Source organism: Moschus berezovskii, chromosome 24 (genome assembly GCF_049115385.1).
Source record: "Moschus berezovskii isolate FMDL1 chromosome 24, NW_MosBer_1.0, whole genome shotgun sequence".
Taxonomy (NCBI): domain Eukaryota; kingdom Metazoa; phylum Chordata; class Mammalia; order Artiodactyla; family Moschidae; genus Moschus; species Moschus berezovskii.
In genome coordinates this window covers 36892709-36912139 of record NC_142483.1, presented here as the reverse complement: position 1 = coordinate 36912139, position 19431 = coordinate 36892709, and the positions used below count along the sequence as shown (strand labels likewise).

At 43.2% G+C, this 19431-nt stretch overlaps 1 protein-coding gene across 2 annotated transcripts in view; it reads right to left on the bottom strand.

Annotated features, from left to right (window-relative positions):
* The window catches only part of CNTN4 (contactin 4), a 1054581-nt gene extending 1045120 nt beyond the window's left edge, over nucleotides 1-9461 (bottom strand). Inside the window, exon 1 of one of the 2 annotated variants that reach the window (XM_055414349.2) lies at nucleotides 9290-9461. The gene's annotated coding sequence lies outside the window, so the exon portion shown is untranslated. Of the gene's footprint in view, nucleotides 1-1321; nucleotides 1529-9289 lie in introns of those variants that run through there. The other variant, XM_055414350.2, reaches the window with a different exon arrangement.
* Between the last annotated feature and the right edge of the window lie 9970 nt (nucleotides 9462-19431).

The window sequence follows — 19431 nt, the reverse complement described above, 5'->3', positions numbered from 1 at the left end:
GATCGAAGTCTCCTGTGTCTCCTGCATTGGTAGGCGGATTCTTCACCACTGAGCTACCTGAGAAGATCTAAAAACTGTTTACCAGAAGCTTACTAGGCTTTTCAAAGCACTAGTTACAAGTATTAAGTACTTTGCAAGCTGTACTCCACATAATGTTCACCAACTCCTGCACCTTTAGGTACAACCCAAATTTCTAGATACGTCCATCAATAAACTGAGTGATTTAATTTACCATGTCATTTAATTATCTGACGAACTCTACAAAACACATATTATCCCATCATATAGCTGATGAAGCAGAAACCTAGAAAGTAGGTAATTTGCTATCACACAAAATAATACAGCTAGTACAAAAATGGATTTAGAACTGCTAAGAAATTGGTCTTCAAATTTCAAACTCTTATCCTCTCAAGAAACTCACATGGTACTGAGTGACACATGAAGTAAGTTTACAATGCAGTCGGTATGGCAATGAACTTGTCCCAGTTGACCAAGACTTTCCTGATTTAAATGATAATGTACAGCATCTTGGGAACCCCTTAGTCTTATGATAACTGGTTGGTTACTTTCACGACAGATATTACAGAAGTGGAATGGCAAAAAATACAACAGGAGTTCATATGTACAGGGAAGGGAGTCATTGTTTACTCCTCAGTAGTGTGGAAACAAGCTTAAGAGAGGCACATTTGAGTTAAGAATTATGCAAAGAATAATAAACATGGTAAGAAAAGACAGCAAAGGTAGACTGAGAGACAATGTAATCAAAGGTGAGGATAAAAAGCACATGACAAGGTCCAGGCTGGATAACTAGGCTGGTACGGCTGAGGCTGTGGGGTTTAAAAGGGGAAACGATGGAGAAATATGATTGGGAAAAAAGAACATCACGTAGGAAGGACCACAGTAAGTCTCAGAAGAGAGAATTAAGCCTGAGGACATGATTTTTCTTCCAATTCCCTTCACAGCTCTACAAAGAGTAGAGCTACAAAGACTTTGAAGAAATGAGAGCTTGGCTTAATGATTTAGTGACGAATATCTGTGCCTGGTAGGATACTGCCAAGTGATTCTTGACTGGAAGTCTGATTTATTATGAGGGACTACAATTGTTGTTAGGCTCATAACTAAAGTGACACATCTGATGAGCTCAGAAACACACTCACACACACATACTTTCCTAACACTCCTATCCTGGATTTTTGCCCCTTGCCTCCTTGATCCAATAAATTAGTATTGACTGCAAGTGATAGGAATTCAACCCGAATGAGCTAAAGTCAAACTGTAATTTATGAATTCCAAGAGCTAAAAAATCAGAAGGCAAACTCACATGAGACAGAGCTGGATGAATCGTCTCAAGCAGTACAAGAGGACTGAGTTTCTCTCCGTCTTGCCTCTGGTTTTCATTCTCAAGTGACATGTTATGACTGCCATTTGACCAAGGCTTTCCTCCCTGGTAGCAAGGCAGCTGGAGCAGTGGCAGACAGACATGCCTCCGGTTCTGGTCTCCCTGTTCACAGGGACTGGCCCAAGGCATGCACGGAGCCCAGCTGGAGTCACTGAGAAGCTAGAAAACATCTCCACCCTCTGCACTGGTTCTCACCAGGACCAGTGCCTGTTCTGGAAGCAATTACTGTGGACACAGAGAGCCAGGGCTCTTCCTTAAGTAAAAGAGCATGTTCCGGTCCTTAAGTAGGAAATGGAGTTCACCCAGACCATTTGCAGTAAGAATGGGCTAGGACCAGACAATAAAATATTATCCAGTACTAACAAGAAATGAGCTCTCTGGCCATGAAAAGACATGGAGGAACACAAATTAAATGCATATTATTAAGTGAAAGAGATCTACCAGAAAAGGCTACAAATGCATGATTCCAACTATGTGACATTTCAGAGAAGGTAAAACTATGGAGACAATTAAAAAGATCAGTGTTTTCTAGGTGTGGAAGATTCAAGGGAAAAAATAAGCAGGCAGAGAACAAAGAATTCTTAGGGTAGTGAAAATACTGTGTATGACATTATAATGAGGGATATATGTCATTATACTTTTACCCAAACCCACAGAATGTACACCACCAAGAGGGGACCCTAAGGTAAACTAAGAACTTTGGGTGCTAATGATGTGTCAATGCAGGTTTATCCTTGGTTTAAAAAAAGCACCATTCTGGTGAATGGCACTGATAATGGAAGAGGCTATGCATGTGCTCCAGTAGGGGGTATACGGGAATCACTGTATCTCTCTCTCAACTTTGTTTTAAACCTAAAACTGTTTTAAAAAATAAAGCCTTTACAGCAGCTTCCCAATGATCTATTTTACACATGGCAGTGTATTTATGTCAATCCTTTTCTCCCAATTCATCCCACCCTCTCCTTCTCCCACTGTGGCCACACACATCCATTCTCTATGTTGGCGTCTCTGCTCCTGCCCCAGATATCGGTTCTCCTGTACCATTTCTCTACATTTCCCACATATGCTTTAATATGTGATATTTGCTTTTCCCGTTCTTACTTACTTCACTCTGTAAGACAGACTCTACAAAGCACAGGAAGCCCAGCTCAGTGCTCTGTGATGACCCAGATGGGTGACATGGGGAGAGGGTGGGAGGCAGTTGGAGGAGGGAGGGTATACATGTAAATATATAGCTGATTTGTACAGCAATTATATTTCAGTAAAAAAATAAGACATAAATAAAGTCTTAAAACTAACAAAGACGAAGAAAAGAACAGTAACAGAGGCCAAGGTTAATACACCCACACTCCTTTTTGCGCATCTACAGAGGGGGATATGAGAACTGGCTGGTTCTCCACATCCACACTCACTTACTGGAAAGCTGTGACACAGACTGCCTAGTTATTTGACACACATGTTTCCAAACACGTTTTCCTTTCCTCCTGGGCACTCAGTGTGACTCTACTCCTCAGCTTCCCTTGTAACAAGGAATGGCCAAGTGACGGAGCTCTGCCCAGGGAATGTGGGCAGGGGCCGTGACAACTGCTCCCAGGCTGGGCCTAAAATAAGCTCATCTGAAACCTGTCAGGACGTTTTCCTCCTCATATGCCACATACCTTTCCTGAACAAAGAGGACTCAGGAGAAGACAAAGCCACACAAGGGTGAGGAACCTGACTCTCTGAATGACTCCAAGCAAAGCCACTCCTGCGCTGTGAGTACTGAACATGACAGAGAAGTACAAAGACTTTTCAAGTCACTGAAAATTTAGTTTATCTAACACAGAAGCTAGAATTAGCTTTTCACAAGTCCCTGTGGGACTCAGCTCTTTGGGAGTCTGAAAACATGATAGTAAGTTAGGCTTCCCTGGTGGCTCAGTGGTGAAGATTCCAAAAAATATGCCTACCAATGCAGGAGACGCTGGTTCTATCACTGTGTCAGGAAGATGCCCAGGAGGAGAAAATGGTAACCCACTCCAGTATTCTTGCCTGGGAAATCCCGTGGACAGAGGAGCCTGGTGGGCTACAATCCATGCAGTCACAAAAGCAAGTTTAAACCTCTCCATCTCACTAACCCCATTAAATAACAAGAGGGGCCTTGAAACACACACACAAACACACACACACATACACAGATGGCATGGATGTGAGGAGAACTGGAAGTGAGAAAAATTTAGGGGGAAAAAGCAAAATCAATCAAATTTCTTAGGACAAGAGGTTCAGGGACCATTAGAAGGAAATGAACACAGGCTTTTGAGAAACAGTTGATTAATAAATTTACAGTATATCTGCCTCCTTGCATGGTGGGAAGATGGTGGCTTCTCATTAATTAATTGTGAAGATGACACAAATACACACTGAACAAGAAGAAAAAATGAGTCTACAATGTGGACAAACGAATTCTCCTGGCAAAATATTACGCTCTCATTATGACCACCTCACATTTCCACGGTGACCACTGGAAGCCATAAGTGTACTAGATATTTCTGTAAAAGACAAAAGACAAATGCATAGGAAAGAAGAGACGAAGCAGAGTCTCTAATATAAGTGGGACAACAGGATGAAAATGACAAGAGGACTCATTTTGTTTAGCGGATTCTAGGGGAAGGCGATGGCACCCCACTCCAGTGTTCTTGCCTGGAGAATCCCAGGAACAGAGGAGCCTGGTGGGCTGCAGTCCATGGGGTCGCGAAGAGTCATACACAACTGAGCGACTTCACTTTCACTTTTCACTTTCATCCATTGGAGAAGGAAATGGCAACCCACTCCAGTGTTCTTGCCTGGAGAATCCCAGGGATGGCGGAGCCTGGTGGGCTGCTGTCTATGGGGTCGCACAGAGTCGGACACGACTGAAGCGACTTAGCAGCAGCAGCAGGATAAGAGACAGAGGTTCCTCCAGTCATGCAGGAAATACTGAAACACTTTTGGAAAGCTGAATCAACAGGAGGATACTTTCGGGGAGTTGGAGATGTTAATGAACAGTAATGCCTTTGCTCAAAGGTAAGGTTAGGAGAGGATGTTTCAGTTGTGTACTTACCAGAAGGGATATTTGCTTAGGCTAAGAAATGAACAGGAATTTATCTTCACACACTGCAGCATAAAAGTGATAGGCCAGGATTTCCAAAACAAAAACTTAAAAGAAAGGTTAAACAGATCCTAGAATTTTTTATCAGAAGTGAAAAAGCACTGTAATGGGGGAGGGGGGTCTTCCTTTAACTATCTGCTCCTGATGCTGGTAGGTATTCAAAATAAACCAATGTCACATATAATTCTGCTTCAGTATATCTTCAATTAGATGCAGTCTTTTAACTTATTTAGAATTTTTTAAATTTTCCTGCACCTTTTTTATACAGACAAAAAGGAAAGTTGGTCCAATGGCTACAATAAGAAAAGCACTACAGCAAGAACAACAGCAACAAAAGAAAAAAAATTAGTGAAGCTTCCAGGAGAAGCAACTCTAGAGTCAGACAATGTGGTTCAAATCCCACCTCTGCCACTTGCTGGCTATATCAGGCAAATGATTTAATTTCTCTAAGCCTACTATACAATAGACAAAACAGTAATTCCTATGGGGGGCACCTTAGCAAAGGACCTCAAAAATAATACACACTATTATTAAGCTGTTTTCTATTAAGTTGTAAGCTGTTTCTATCATTTTCTTATATCTATTCCAGCTTTTCTGCCAGAAAACCACTAGTTGGGTGGGGGAAGGGAGAAAGGGAAGAGAGAAGTAACATTCATTGAACATGGGGAAATATCACATACAATAACAGGAAGCCAGACACTGATGGCTGTTCCCACAAAACCTTTTTCTCTTCCTGAAAACACAGCTAAACTACATTTCCCAGACTGCCTTAGAGTAAGATACACACACATATAACTGAGTTCTGGCCAACGGAATGAAAGCAAAAGTGATATGTATGACTTCCACGTCTGGACAGTTAACATCCCACAAGTCTTTCTCCTTCCTACAGATGAACACAGATGAACATGCTGAAGATGGCAGGGACATAGAATGTACTAAGGCTGGATCTTCCTATCACATCTTGAAGGAATGCTGCCAGGATCACCCATTTTGAAACTTTATATGAATGAGAAATGCATTTGTTTCATCTAAAGCTGTACACTTTGTTTCGATTCATTTGTTATCATTCATAATTTACCCAATCTAATAAAGCCAAGCTCTTTACCTATACTCCTGTGTATAATACCTACCATGCTGCATTGAAATAAATGCCATCCTAATTTTATAGCTAAGGAAACAGAGGTTCACAGAAGTTATCCAATTGTCTTGTCCAATATCATGACTGTAATAAGTGGTAGGGCCACATTTAGGTCCAGGTTAATCTGCTCCAAGGTAAAGGGGCTTTCCACCCTCCACACAACAAACACCGCAACACAAAAAGGATTCTTCCTTCCTTCACTCACTTATTCCTTAGTTTCCTCACTTTCTAACCACCAGGCCTTTAGTCTTTGAACTAAGACTTCATATTTTTTATCTATATATCCAATTTGGGAAATCTAGGATGACCCCTAGGTCACATTCATCTCTTATGCCTCATTTCATCCACATGTGAGTCCGTGGCAGGGAAACAAGGTTCCTAATTCACCTGTTACAGGAGCTACATGTTCCTGTCAGTCCTGCAACTGGCTACAGTATCACAGATGATGAATGACAGAGGTACACACAAGAAGGAAAAGGTAAAACAATCCCAAACCATCAGTGACCTCCAAAGCATACAGCCTAGGGGCTGTGCAAAACAATCGACTAGAATACAGAAAAAGAATATTTGAACAACTGTTTCATAATTTTTTTACTTTATTTATCCTTCTGTTTCTTTTTGGGTATATTTTATAAGTAGTAGGTCAACATAACAGTATATGTGTGAAATGTATAAATAATAGTGATCTACAGTCAAAGGTCCTCTGACAGTACCTAATCAAAAAATATGAAGACCAATAGATCTAAGTTAATAAAGCTGGTTTCCTTCACCAGACTTAAAACACTGGGCTATGGAAAATGACAACAACAAAACTCTCCACATCTGTGTATACAGACATCTTCCACTTACCCTATGAAACAGATTAATTAAAATCATATGAAAGCATGTTTTCATAGAAGATTAAATTATTTGGATTAAAAAAAGACGGAAACAAATGTATATTATGTCTATGTCTTCAAAGAAAACAAAGAAGAATCCAACGCATTAAAATCATGCCCATACAAACCTGGGGGGAAAAGTCAGAACTATAAAGGGTAGTCTTCTGCTGAGAAGTTTACTTATCCAGGTTACCTTCATTTTATAAGACCTAAACTGATGTAACAGATGTCCTGTGTACCTTTCAGAAAAAACAAACCAAAAAAAAAACCAAAAAACTATAGTTAAAAGATAAAGTGCTTAGTGGGAAAAAAAATAATTCTAAAACCTACTTCTGAATAAAAAAGAGAGAGAACTAAGCAAAACAAGTGGATGATTTTTTTTAAAGCCAACATTATTTGAAAAGTTTGTTTTCTGTTCACTCTTTTTTAAAAAAGATCTTTAATTTTTACTGGAAAAATATCAACTAGCATAATGTATTTTCTAAACCCAGATTTATTTTGGCCACAGACATCCCAGTTATTTATTTTTTTATGTTAGTGAATGCACCGATGTCACTGTACATATTTTTACTGTACAATGCAGTCTACTTCACTGATTGAGAAACTGTGTCATTCAGTCATTTAAGAAATATTTTGCTGTTCCTATCATATGACCTACCAATATGAAATGACTAGGGAAGGGGGCAACAAACTGACTGGAAGAGAAAAATTCCTCTAGGTTAAAGGAAGTGAAAAGTGTTTATAAAAAGGCTGCAAACAAGGAAACCTGCTTTCTTTGTAATTTCCAAGTGGCTCTGATCTGCACCCTTAAACAACAGGTCACTCCTCCTACTATGTCAGCCCCTAATTTTAAAAGGTCAGTTTTTCATGCTAGCCAGCAAACTTGGAGGGTCCACTCTGATAAACAATGAGGCTTACCATCATGATCCCACCTCATCAAGCCAGAGCAGCTAAAGCCAGTTTAAACAAACAAACAAAATCAATAGCAATTCATGAGATGGCAAAAAAATATATACTATCCCCATGGAACTTTACTTTTGATCCTTAGCAGCAATCTTATACTTTCATCACCTCTTGTGTTGATTCAAACAAGGCAGTAAGAACAAAGTTATGGGTGAAACATGGGTTTCCTCATCAAGCCACCAAAACTACCTCAAGGTGTCAACCCCCATGACACAACGTTCTTCTCCACTCACTTGGACAAAGGCAGAGAAAAAAAACTTGCTAATCAGCCAGACTGGCAATGCTACTGCGTGGTCTTGCATGCAAGGAGGGAAATGTACAGTCTCCATGCTCTTGCCCCTCTCCCTAAAGGACTTAAGCCATAAACTTACAGGCACAAAATAAATGCACATTCCAAACAAATATGGAATTATTACATGAAACAGTAAACTGCAGGAGCTTCCCATGCAATTAAAGGACGCTGTTATTCTAACAAATATGTCCCTGCCTCTATGTTGATCTCAGTAGGAAAACTAGAAAAAGTTCCAGGAGCCTAGCATTCCTCCCAGGAGCTCCTCCATGCAAACAATCCTTCAAGACAACCCAAGATCCATCCACACAACCAACGCAGACCACCCACCCAGGGTGAGCTGCCACACAGATTCGCCTTAACACCACCCCCGCAAGCCTCTTCACTCCAAATCTGGAGACCCCAGCCAACCACCAACCTCCTAAGCTTCGCGTTGCGCGAAACCTTCTCCTTGCAGGAGCTCCGCTGTGCTGCAAGATGTTTTCATGTATCAGACGCCCTAACTGATTCTGAGAGATTCAAGAGCCCACGTCCTCCTAAACCTCACCTCCACATCTTTCATAAGCAATGAAATATATTCGCGAAGCACAAGGAGAAGAAATGCACGCAAGGCTCGAGCCCTCCGTTTCAAAAGAAGAGCGAGCCGGCTGGTGTCTGCAGGGTGCCGGGCGCACATCTCGCTGATGTCTGGGTCCGGAGAGGAGAACAAGCGGTTGCCTTCGCCTTTCAAAAGGAACTGCGAATCCCCCTGAAGTTGCAGGTAAACGAACGCCGCCCCCACAAGCTCCCGCAGAGTCTGGGTACATCAGCTAGGTGCCACAACCGCGGGGACCCGGTGGATGCGGTTCGTCGCTGTACCTCCAAGTGCTCAACAGTCTGGCGCACAGTGGCCGCCCTCCTCCAAAAAAAACAGCGTCCTTTCTAACAAGACTTATTCCACCGCGGCTACGGGATCTTGCCCTTTCAGTCCCAAGTCCCTTCACATCTCAGCCCAAGTTCGCCTTCCTCTCCTGTGGCTGCAGCTGGGCGCTCGGAGCGCCGGGGAACATCTGAGGGAAACTCTCCCGCCGAGAACCGCGCGCCAGCGGCGAAGGCGCGCGGAGAGAGGACGACAGCCTGAAACCAGCTGCAGGAGCTGATTTTTCGGGTTCCTGAAGCTTTACCGGCCCTGGGTTCCCTCTTTCGGGGCAGCCTTCCGGCGCAAGAAACTTATTTTCTGACTAAAAACAAGGGTTGCCGTGAGGTGAATGCCTGGCGGCGTCGGGGCTCCTCCCGGTTCAGGGCGCACGGTGCCGGCTGCCCCGACCCCGCAGGGTGGCCGTGCCCACCGCGGTTCGGCCCACAGCCCCCGTCCCGCCCTGCAGGAGGGGACGCCCCCGGAGAAGCCCCTCTCCACTGGGCAGCCTCCGAGACCCGAGCTCTTTCTCCGAATTCGAAGTGCCAGGGCAGCACGCACCCAGGCTGGAGAGGGACGCGGCAGCTCGCGCGCTCCACTTACCTGAGCACCTGAGCGCGGCTCCCGCCTCAGCTTGGGCTTCGGCGCCGGCACACACCGAGGGTCCCAGAGTAGTGGCGAACGCTTTCTACTTGCGACCAATCCCGGTGTTGAACCCGGTGCTCTGCCTGCTGCCGCGCTCCCCTCCCTCCTCGCGCTCGCGGCTGCTCACAAAACCCGGCGCCGCGGAGCTCGGGCTGCCGGCTCCTCAGCCCCAGAGGCGGGGGAGACGCGCGAGGGAGACGCGGGGGCGGGGTGCGGGCGGCGCGCGGGGCACTGGGCATGCTCAGTGCGCGGCCGGCGGAGGCGCGCGCCCCGCGCTGCACCTGCCGGCCCCGCCCGCGGGAGAAGGGCCCCGGGGCCCGGGCGCAGAGACGTGACAGGTGCCTCGCCTGAATCCCGGTCACCCGATGAACCGGCAAGCCGATTCCCGTGCCGGCGTGAAGAGGCTGTGCTGCTTAGCGACGGGAAATAAACCGAATCGATGCCGCCTTCTTTTGCAACCCGAGTATGGGGGCGCAAGGAGGCGCGACCTGCCCGGGGACCCCAACCTCTGGCCTCCGGGAAACCGGGGTCTCATTAAGGCTCCCTGGCCAGGGATAGACTTTTGCTCTGGGTCTGAGAGTTGCCGAGTTCAGAAGGATTGGGGCGGGGGTGTGGGGGTGGCAGGGAGACCGGTATTAAACTTATGAAGCCTGAAGAAGGGGCTTTTGGAAGGTTTATCCTACCTGTCCTCAGGAGGAGGACATTGGCCAGACGGGCAGTGTAACCGACCTGGAGTCTCACCCATACAAGCGGGCTTTCGAGCCGGATTGTGTGTATTGGAGAGGAAACAGTTGCGATGAAACAGGCACAAGGATCAATTTGCGGTCTGTGTGCGCACATTGAAAGCTTTGTTATTCAAAAGCATGTGCCTTAGACAATGATGCTACTTACCATGGGCATTCTGTAGTATGCATCTACTGTTTTCTCGCAGAAATGGCTCTCTTCACCCCAACTCCAAACCTCGGGGTAACCGTAGAGATTGGCAGCAATGACCAGCGTCTCAACAACCCTGTGCAAAGAGAGTCTGACAGGCAGAGGAAAGCCAGCCGGCCGGAACTCATCTGGATTGCATTCCCAGCAATCCCAAGAGAGCCCGGGTTCCTCTCCCAGGGAAAAAGCCCCAGGGGCTTTGCTGAACTCTGGTTTTCCTGAGCATCGCTCAGCAGTTCAGAGCTACATAAACAACTTCTGACCATTTACACAATCATGTAAACCTACCCTGACATGTCCATTATGTGGAAAAGATGTTAACTGGAAAACTATTTTTAAACTACTGTAGTAAGCAAATATCCAGCTCCTACCAATATATGCAGCTGCCTTGTTAGTTCATACACTTTTGTTTGTTTTGTTTTTAATTCTGATTCAAGAAGTGGGCAGATTCAGACATGGTAGTGGGCATTGTTGTGGTCAAAATTTTCACCACTTAAAATTCTGTGACTTTCCTTGCTTCTGCAACCAGTGCTAAGGAAAGAAGATTTTGTTGTTCTTTCCCCCAGATTTTTGATTGCTTAAACTTGGAAAGAAATTGTCAGCTTTTCCCTCCTCCTCCTGTGGTGTGTTTCTCTAATAGTAGTACTTTTGCAAAATGGAAATATTGATAATGTAGATATATTCCATGGAAAATAGTTAAAATTAATTGTTTCTGCTTATGTTGAAGGCTTTTGTGTTCCTGACAGAAACATGACTTGTAATTATTTTTAGATTGATTATTTTTCTACACCTAGTCAATTAAAAATAAAAATATATATGTTTTTAAGTAAAAAAATACGACAAAAATGCCTGGCCATTAATTCTCCAGGGAAATATTCCTATGTATTCATGCATACTTTTAACATGTTCAGAGGAAAAGAGGCATTTTGTAGTCAAAACCAAATATCAAAGGAAAAAAAAAGAATAAAGCAAACTGTCACATTCTCCCAAGGAGACTACAAATTGAAGCAGTTTTCAAAGTTCTATGAAGATTTTGGACAAAATCCTTTAACAACGTTTCTGAATTTCAAATTTAGATATTTTGTTTTCATCCTTTCCTTCAACTCTTCGCTTCTCTATTATACATTAGGTATTCTAGTAGGTACTGTGTGCATGCGCGCTGAGTCACTTCAGTTGTGTCGGACTCTTTACGACCCCATGCACTGTAGCCCACCAGGTTCCCTGTCTCTGGGGATTCTCCAGGCAAGAATACTGGAGGGGGTTGCCATGCCCTCCTCCGGGGGATCTTCCCAACCCAGGTATCGAACCGTGTCTCTTAGAGTTTTCTGCATTGGCAGGCGGGTTCTTTACACCTAGCGCCACCTGGGAAACCGAGTAAGTGCTGGGAAACTGAAAATTATCAAAACTTAGAATCTGCTCCATCGTTCATCATGTAGTTGGGAAAACAGACATTATGGATCAGGAAAGACAGATTTGGGTTGTGCTGATGGAATGTCAGTTACATGTTATGATGAAAGACATTTTTTTTTTCTTCATTTCACCACCAGGGTCACACCGATTAAATGCTAAGCTTGATCAGCACCTCCCCCAACTTTTTCCAAGAAATACAGCCGCTAGTTTAAAATGCAACGAATAATCCAGTCCCTTTTTTTCATTCCACAGAAAAGACATGAAGCTCACTGCTTGCCACCTCTGCCAAGAAAGGAAGCCTCTTGCTAAAGCTCCCAGGATTGGGGAGTGTTCCTGGGAGAACTAGCCCCTGCCAGGAGACAGGAATGGTTTATTTTGATGACAACATCCTCACACGTGTTTCCCCGCATATCCGGGACTGGCTTGGTGTCAGTTTCTTGTTCAGGGAAGTTATCATTGGGATTCTCTGGGGGAAAATGTTCCAAAAGAATCAATTAGTGCTTCCAACAGCAAGTTTAATATCACTGCACTGAGTCCCCACTCTGTATCAGTGCATGAATGAATTACTGGTGCTCATGTAATTTGCAAGTAACCATCATTGTAAGGCAGTGGAAAATTTCTCCTACCCATTTAGCCTAGGTAGCATCTAAGCAGAGACCTGCTATAACCCCCTATACAGCCCACCAAATAGTTTTACTTCCAGATCTTTTAATCTATGTGGACACAAGGTCACCTCTTAATACTCATTAAACCAATTTGAAAAGAGTCTGATAACTCTTAAGGGAAATTAACACTGAAAACACTTTTGACTTTTTGGAGACATGTATGGAATACATCATCAGGTTAGACTCAGCATGCAACAGTTCTGAAAACTCCAGAAAGGGCATTTATCTACTCCTGTCACTTCTTCCCCACACATCAAGAGGATGTGGTGGAAATGGCTTTAATAAAACTGGAAAAAGGAAGAGTATTACAGGAAAAGAAATATATATTCCAGATAAACCATTTATCTGGACCGTTTACCATTTAAAAAGACTAAACACCACCCTCTTTTTTCTAAGTGACTTGACTAAGGCCATCCAGTGGCAAGAATGTTTCAATCAGATAACACATACCTTCCTTTTATAATTAGTTGTTGCTTATTTTTAGTGTCTTTGGTATCTGGATAAATCTTTCATTATGAAGCAACATTTGTACCCTATCCCCGAGTTTTAAAACTAGTTCAAATTCACTTTGATCAAGTGGATAAAGCAGTGCTTTTTAAGGAATTGTGTCAAGAGGAGCTTTGTGTTCATTGTTTAAATAGACTGTAATGAAACAAAGCTCAGGTAAAGACTTTCAGACTAGACTTCCTAAGGTTCCTCCTCTTCAGTTGTTTTAGGTGACTGATGGATGCTTGAGCTTCAAACTAAGGATTTCAGAACAATAATGGCCACACAGCGGGATAATGATAATTAACAGACAAAAGCACAGTTAATTTCCATGAAGGTTGTGACACAGATTGACAGTCAGAGTAAGCTGGAAGCCTGAAACCCCAGCCAAGACTACTTTATAAACATGGCAGTGAGACTCCCACTGTATTTAAGCATTAGGAATCAATCAGCTGTGCTCCCCTCCACACTTTTCCAGATTTCATTAGATTCTTTACACAGGATGCAAAAATAAAAGTTTCAGAGGACTTTGATTTGAAGAAGTATTTACAGTTGGTTTTTGTTGTCTGCAGTAATTATGATTTGTGAAAGTGAAGCTGCTCAGTCCTATCCTACTCTTTGCGACCCCATGGACTGAAGCCTACCAGGTTCCTTCATCCATGGGATTTTCCAGGTAAGAGTACTGGAGTGGGTTGCCATTTCCTTCTCCAGGGGATCTTCTCAACCCAGGGATTGAACCTGGGTCTCCTGCCGTTGCAAGCAGACACTTTACCATCTGAGCCACCAGGGAAGTCTTTATGATCTGTGAAGCCTCTGGGAAAGATTGAAGGCAAAAGGAGAACAGGGCGGCAGAAGATGAGATGGTTGGATGCCATCACCAAGTCAATGGCCATGAACTTGGGCAGACTCCAGGAGATAGTGAAGGACAGGGAAGCCTGGTACGCTGCAGTCTGTGGGGTCGCTAAGAGTCAGACACGACTTAGCAACTAAACAGCAACAATAACAAAGTCTCTGGGAACCTTGAATTAGTGAATACTAAAACCATTGCTCCTATGAGAAATGAAGAGTTAGGTTCCTGTGAGCCTCTGGTGACAATTTCATTAAGCAATCAGTAGAAAAAACCTTATGTGCACTTCTGCCTAAAGGCATTGTACTTAATGCATATTGTTGTTTCGTTAACACTGTACTCACAATCAGCATCACTATAACTCATTCTTGAACAAAAGTTGTTGAACAGATGAATTTTCTCTGGAAGGCACACCACAGACTTCTTGCCCTTAGCAACACAAGATAGCACTTCAGCTCCATGCTTTGGGTCATTTCAAATGGCAAGATCTCCAATAAAAAAGCACAGAAACGTGGCACCAAATAGACTGTGAAAAGGACACTTCTTTACAATAAAGAAATAAGAACAGGAAGTCAGAGCATCACCTTTTTAGACTTCAACGAGGAAAGTGGGCAAGTCAAATTTTTAAATGCTCTGTGTGTTGCCCACAAGTGACTGCAAAAGTACCACAGGTATTGACTTTGAGGTTACAAATAAATTTCAGTAAGTAGACAAATTTGTAAATATGGAATCATGAATAGTAAAGATGACAATACCAAAAATCCCCTTTAAATTGTTAACCACATTAGTCCATATGGTATATGATTCAATTTATAGGTATTTGATTTATTTGCAGTCATTTTAGAAACACTTTGCTGAGAGGAAAAAATTATATTTTGTATTATCAAAGACTGTCTTCTGCCAACTTCCTCAAATAAATTATATGTCACAATTACATAGGAATTTTCTGTTTATTATGGACCATAGTCATTTCTGTGTTTATTGACAAAGTGGATTTTGGAGTTTTTGTTGCTGTTGTTCAACATGACAATTCATAAAGGATAATTTCAAGAGCGAAGAGTTGACTCAGTGGAAAAGACTCTGATGCTGGGAGGGTTTGGGGGCGGGAGGAGAAGGGGATGACAGAGGATGAGATGGCTGGATGGCATCACCGACTTGATGGACATGAGTTTGAGTGAACTCTGGGAGTTGGTGATGGACAGGGAGGCCTGGTGTGCTGTGATTCATGGGGTCGCAAAGAGTCGGACACTACTGAGCGACTGAACTGAACTGAACTGAACTGAACTGAAGGTAAAAATAAGGGTAAAGAGAGAGGAAGATTAGTGAAGTGAAAGATGTGTTTCTTTAGGGGCTGAGAAAAATGGAGTTCTGTTCTTGGCCCCAGAACATCATAATCTTACATGGACCTAAGACTGACAATTATCTCTGCAGATGGCTGGATGCAGAGGAAACCAATCCACGGGCTGAAATGAATAGATCAGATTCTAATGATCAATTTTTTGTTCTATGAAAGGGATGTTGGGTGTTGGGGTGTTTCCTTGTTGGTCCAGTGGTTACTATTCCACTTTCCAATAGGGTGTGTGGGTCCCATCCCCTGTCAGGGAATAAGATCCCACATGCTGCATGGTGTGGCCAAAAGCTTTTTTGGAAAGGAAGAGATGTGGGAAATAAATGGTTTCTATATGAATCCTTTAATAATATTGCTACAAGTTCATATTTGAAGTCTCAGCTCATGTTAAGAAATTGTATAAGATGGTTCCCAATGATCCATGCTCTCTACCATACATGGCCTTATTTAATTCCTTTCAACTGTTGGCTAGACTTATTGATTCACTGAAATGATGGATGTCACTTTCAAGATTAGGTTGCACAAAGACTGTGGTTTCTATCTTGAGTGCTCTCCATCCCTCTCTTTCCGATTGCCAGATGTGACAGGTCTCAGTTAGTCTATGGAAAGGCCCTCATGGCAGATAACCAAGGCATGACAATATTCATTAGAAGCAGATCTATTTACGCTTGCCCACAGCTGTGTGAGTGAGTTTGAAAGCAGATTCTTCAGTTCTAGTAAAATCATGAAATGACTAAGCCACTGGCCAACCACGTGGCTGTGATTTCATGGGAAAACTTCAGCCAGCAGTGTCCCCACTAAGATATACCTAGATTCAAGACCAATGACAACACTGATTAGTTGTTTGTTCACTTAAGCCCCTATACTTTGATGTAATTTGTTACAGAGCAATAGACAGCAAATACAGTACGTCAAGGCTGTATATGGTCACTCTGCTTATTTAACTTATATGCAGAGTACATCATGAGAAACGCTGGGCTGGATGAAGCACAAGCTGGAATCAAGATTGCCAGGAGAAATATCAATAACCTCAGATATGCAGATGACACCACCCTTACAGCAGAAAAGCAAAGAGGAACTGAAGAGCCTCTTGATGAAAGTGCAAGAGGAGAGTGAAAAAGTTGGCTTAAAACTCAACATTCTGAAAACCAAGATTGTGGCATCCAGTCCCATCATTTAATGGCAAATAGACGGGGACACAATGGAAACAATGTGAGACTTTATTTTTTTGGACTCCAAAGTCATTGGAGATGGTGACTGCAGCCATGAAATTAAAAGACGTTCACTCCTTGGAAGAAAAGCTATGACAATCCTAGACAGCAGGTTAAAAAGCAGAGACATTACTTTGCTGACAAGGTCCATCTAGTCAAAGCTATGGTTTATCCAGTAGTCATGTATGATTGTGGGAGAAAGAAATGGCAACCCACTTCAGTATTCTTGCCTAGAGAATCCCATGGACAGAGGAGCCTTGGTGGACTGCTGTCCATGGGGTCGCACAGAGTTGGACATCACTTAAGCGACTTTTTTTTGTTGTTGACCATGATGGCTACTCCATTTCTTCTAAGGGATTCCTGCCCACAGTAGTAGATTTAATGGTCATCTGAGTTAAATTCACCCATTCCTGTCCATTTTAGTTCACTGATTCCTAGAATGTCGACGTTCACTCTTGCCATCTCCTGTTTGACCACTTCCAATTTGCCTTGATTCATGGACCTAACATTCCAGGTTCCTATGCAATATTGCTCTTTACAGCATCGGACCTTGCTTCTATCACCAGTCTCATCCACAACTGGGTATTTGTTTCACTTTGGCTCCATCCCTTCATTCTTTCTGGATTTATTTCTCCACTGATCTCCAGTAGCATACTGGGCACCTACCGACCTGGGGAATTCCTCATTCAGTATCCTATCATTTTGCCTTTTGATACTGTTCATGGGGTTCTCAAGGCAAGTATACTGAAGTGGTTTGCCATTCCCTTCTCCAGTGGACCATATTCTGTCAGACCTCTCCACCATGACCCACCCGTCTTGGGTGGCCCCACATGGCATGGCTTAGTTTCATTGAGTTAGACAGGGCTGTGGTTCATGTGATCTGATCGACTAGTTTTCTGTGATTATGACTTCAGTGTGTCTGCCCTCTGATGCCCCCTCGCAATACCTACCGTCTTATGTTTCTCTTAGCTTGGTCGTGGGATATCTCTTCACAGCTGCTCCAGCAAAGGGCAGCTGCTGCACCTTACCTTGGACAAGGGGTATCTCCTCAAGGCCGCTCCTCCTGACCTTGAACGTAGAGTAGCTCCTCTCAGCCCTCCTGCGCCCACACAGCCACCGCCTCTTGGATGTGGGGTAGGTCCTCTCGGCCACGCTTCTGCCCATGGTCGGTTGTGCAGCCGTCTCGCGTCTGCGTGCCCAGAGCCGGAGTAGCTATTATGGCCAACAAAAAAAAAGTCGCTTCAGTCGTGTTCAGCTCTATGCGACCCCATGGACAGCAGTCCACCAAGGCTCCTCTGTCCATGGGATTCTCTAGGCAAGAATACTGAAGTGGGTTGCCATTTCTTTCTCCCACAATCATACATGACTACTGGATAAACCATAGCTTTGACTAGATGGACCTTGTCAGCAAAGTAATGTCTTTGTTTTTTAACCTGCTCTCTAGGATTGTCGTAGCTTTTCTTCCAAGGAGTGAACGTCTTTTAATTTCATGGCTGCAGTCACCATCTCCAGTGATTTTGGAGTCCAAAAAAATAAAGTCTCACATTTTTTCCATTGTGTCCCCGTCTATTTGCCATGAAATGATGGGACTGGATGCCACAGTCTTAGTTTTCAGAATGTTGAGTTTTAAGACAACTTTTTCACTCTCCTTCACAAGAGAAGACTGTACACATGGACAACACCAGATGGTCAACATCGAAATCAGATTGATTATATTCTTTGTAGCCAAAGATGTAAAAGCTCTATACAGTTAGCAAAAACAAGACCAGGAGCAGACTGTTTCTCAGATCATGAACTCCTTATTGCCAAATTCAGACTTAAATTGAGGAAAGCAGGGAAAGCCACTAGACCATTCAGATATGACCTAAATCAAATCCCTCATGAGTATACAGTAGAAGTGAGAAATAAATTTAAGGGACTAGATTTGATAGATAGAGAGCCTGATGAACTCTGGAAGGAGGTTCGTGACATTGTACAGGAGACAGGGACCAAGACCATCCCCATGGAAAAGAAATGCAAAAAAGCAAAATGGCTGTCTGAGGAGGCCTTACAATTAGCTGTGAAAAGAAGAGAAGCGAAAAGCAAAGGAGAAAAGGAAAGATATAAGCATCTGAATGCAGAGTTCCAAAGAATAGCAAGGAGAGATAAGAAAGCATTCCTCATCAATCAATGCATAGAAATAGAGGAAAACAACAGAATGGGAAAGATTAGAGATCTCTTCAAGAAAATTAGAAATATCAAGGGAACATTTCATGCAAAGATGGGCTCAATAAAGAAAAGAAATGGTATGGACCTAACAGAAGCAGAAGATATTAAGAAGAAGTGGCAAGAATACACAGAAGAACTGTATAAAAAAGATCTTCATGACCAAGATAATCACAATGGCGTGACCACTGACCTAGAGCCAGACATCTTGGAATGTGAAGTCAAGTGGGCCTTAGAAAGCATCACTACGAACAAAGCTAGTGGAGGTGATGGAATTCCAGTTGAGCTATTTCAAATCCTGAAAAATGATGCTGTGAAAGTGCTGCACTCAATATGCCAGCATATTTGGAAAACTCAGCAGTGGCCCCAGGACTGGAAAAGGTCAGTCTTCATTCCAATCCCAAAGAAAGGCAATGCCAAAGAATGCTCAAACTACCGCACAATTGCACTCATCTCACATGCTAGTAAAGTCATGATCAAAATTCTCCAAGCCAGGCTTCAGCAATATGTGAACTGTGAACTTCCAGATGTTCAAGCAGGTTTTAGAAAAGGCAGAGGAACCAGAGATCAAATTGCCAACGTCCTTTGGATCATGGAGAATGCAAGAGAGTTCCAGAAAAACATCTATTTCTGCTTCATTGACTATGCCAAAGCCTTTGACTGTGTGGATCACAATAAACTGTGGACAATTCTGAAAGAGATGGGAATACCAGACCACCTGACCTGCCTCTTGAGAAACCTGTATGCAGGTCAGGAAGCAACAGTTAGAACTGGACATGGAACAACAGACTGGTTCCAAATAGGAAAAGGAGAACGTCAAAGTTGTATATTGTCACCCTGCTTATTTAACTTATATGCTGAGTACATCATGAGGAACACTGGGCTGGAAGAAGCATAAGCTGGAATCAAGATTGCCGGGAGAAATATCAATAACCTCAGATATGCAGATGACACCACCCTTGTGGCAGAAAGTGAAGAGAAACTAAAGAGCCTCTTGA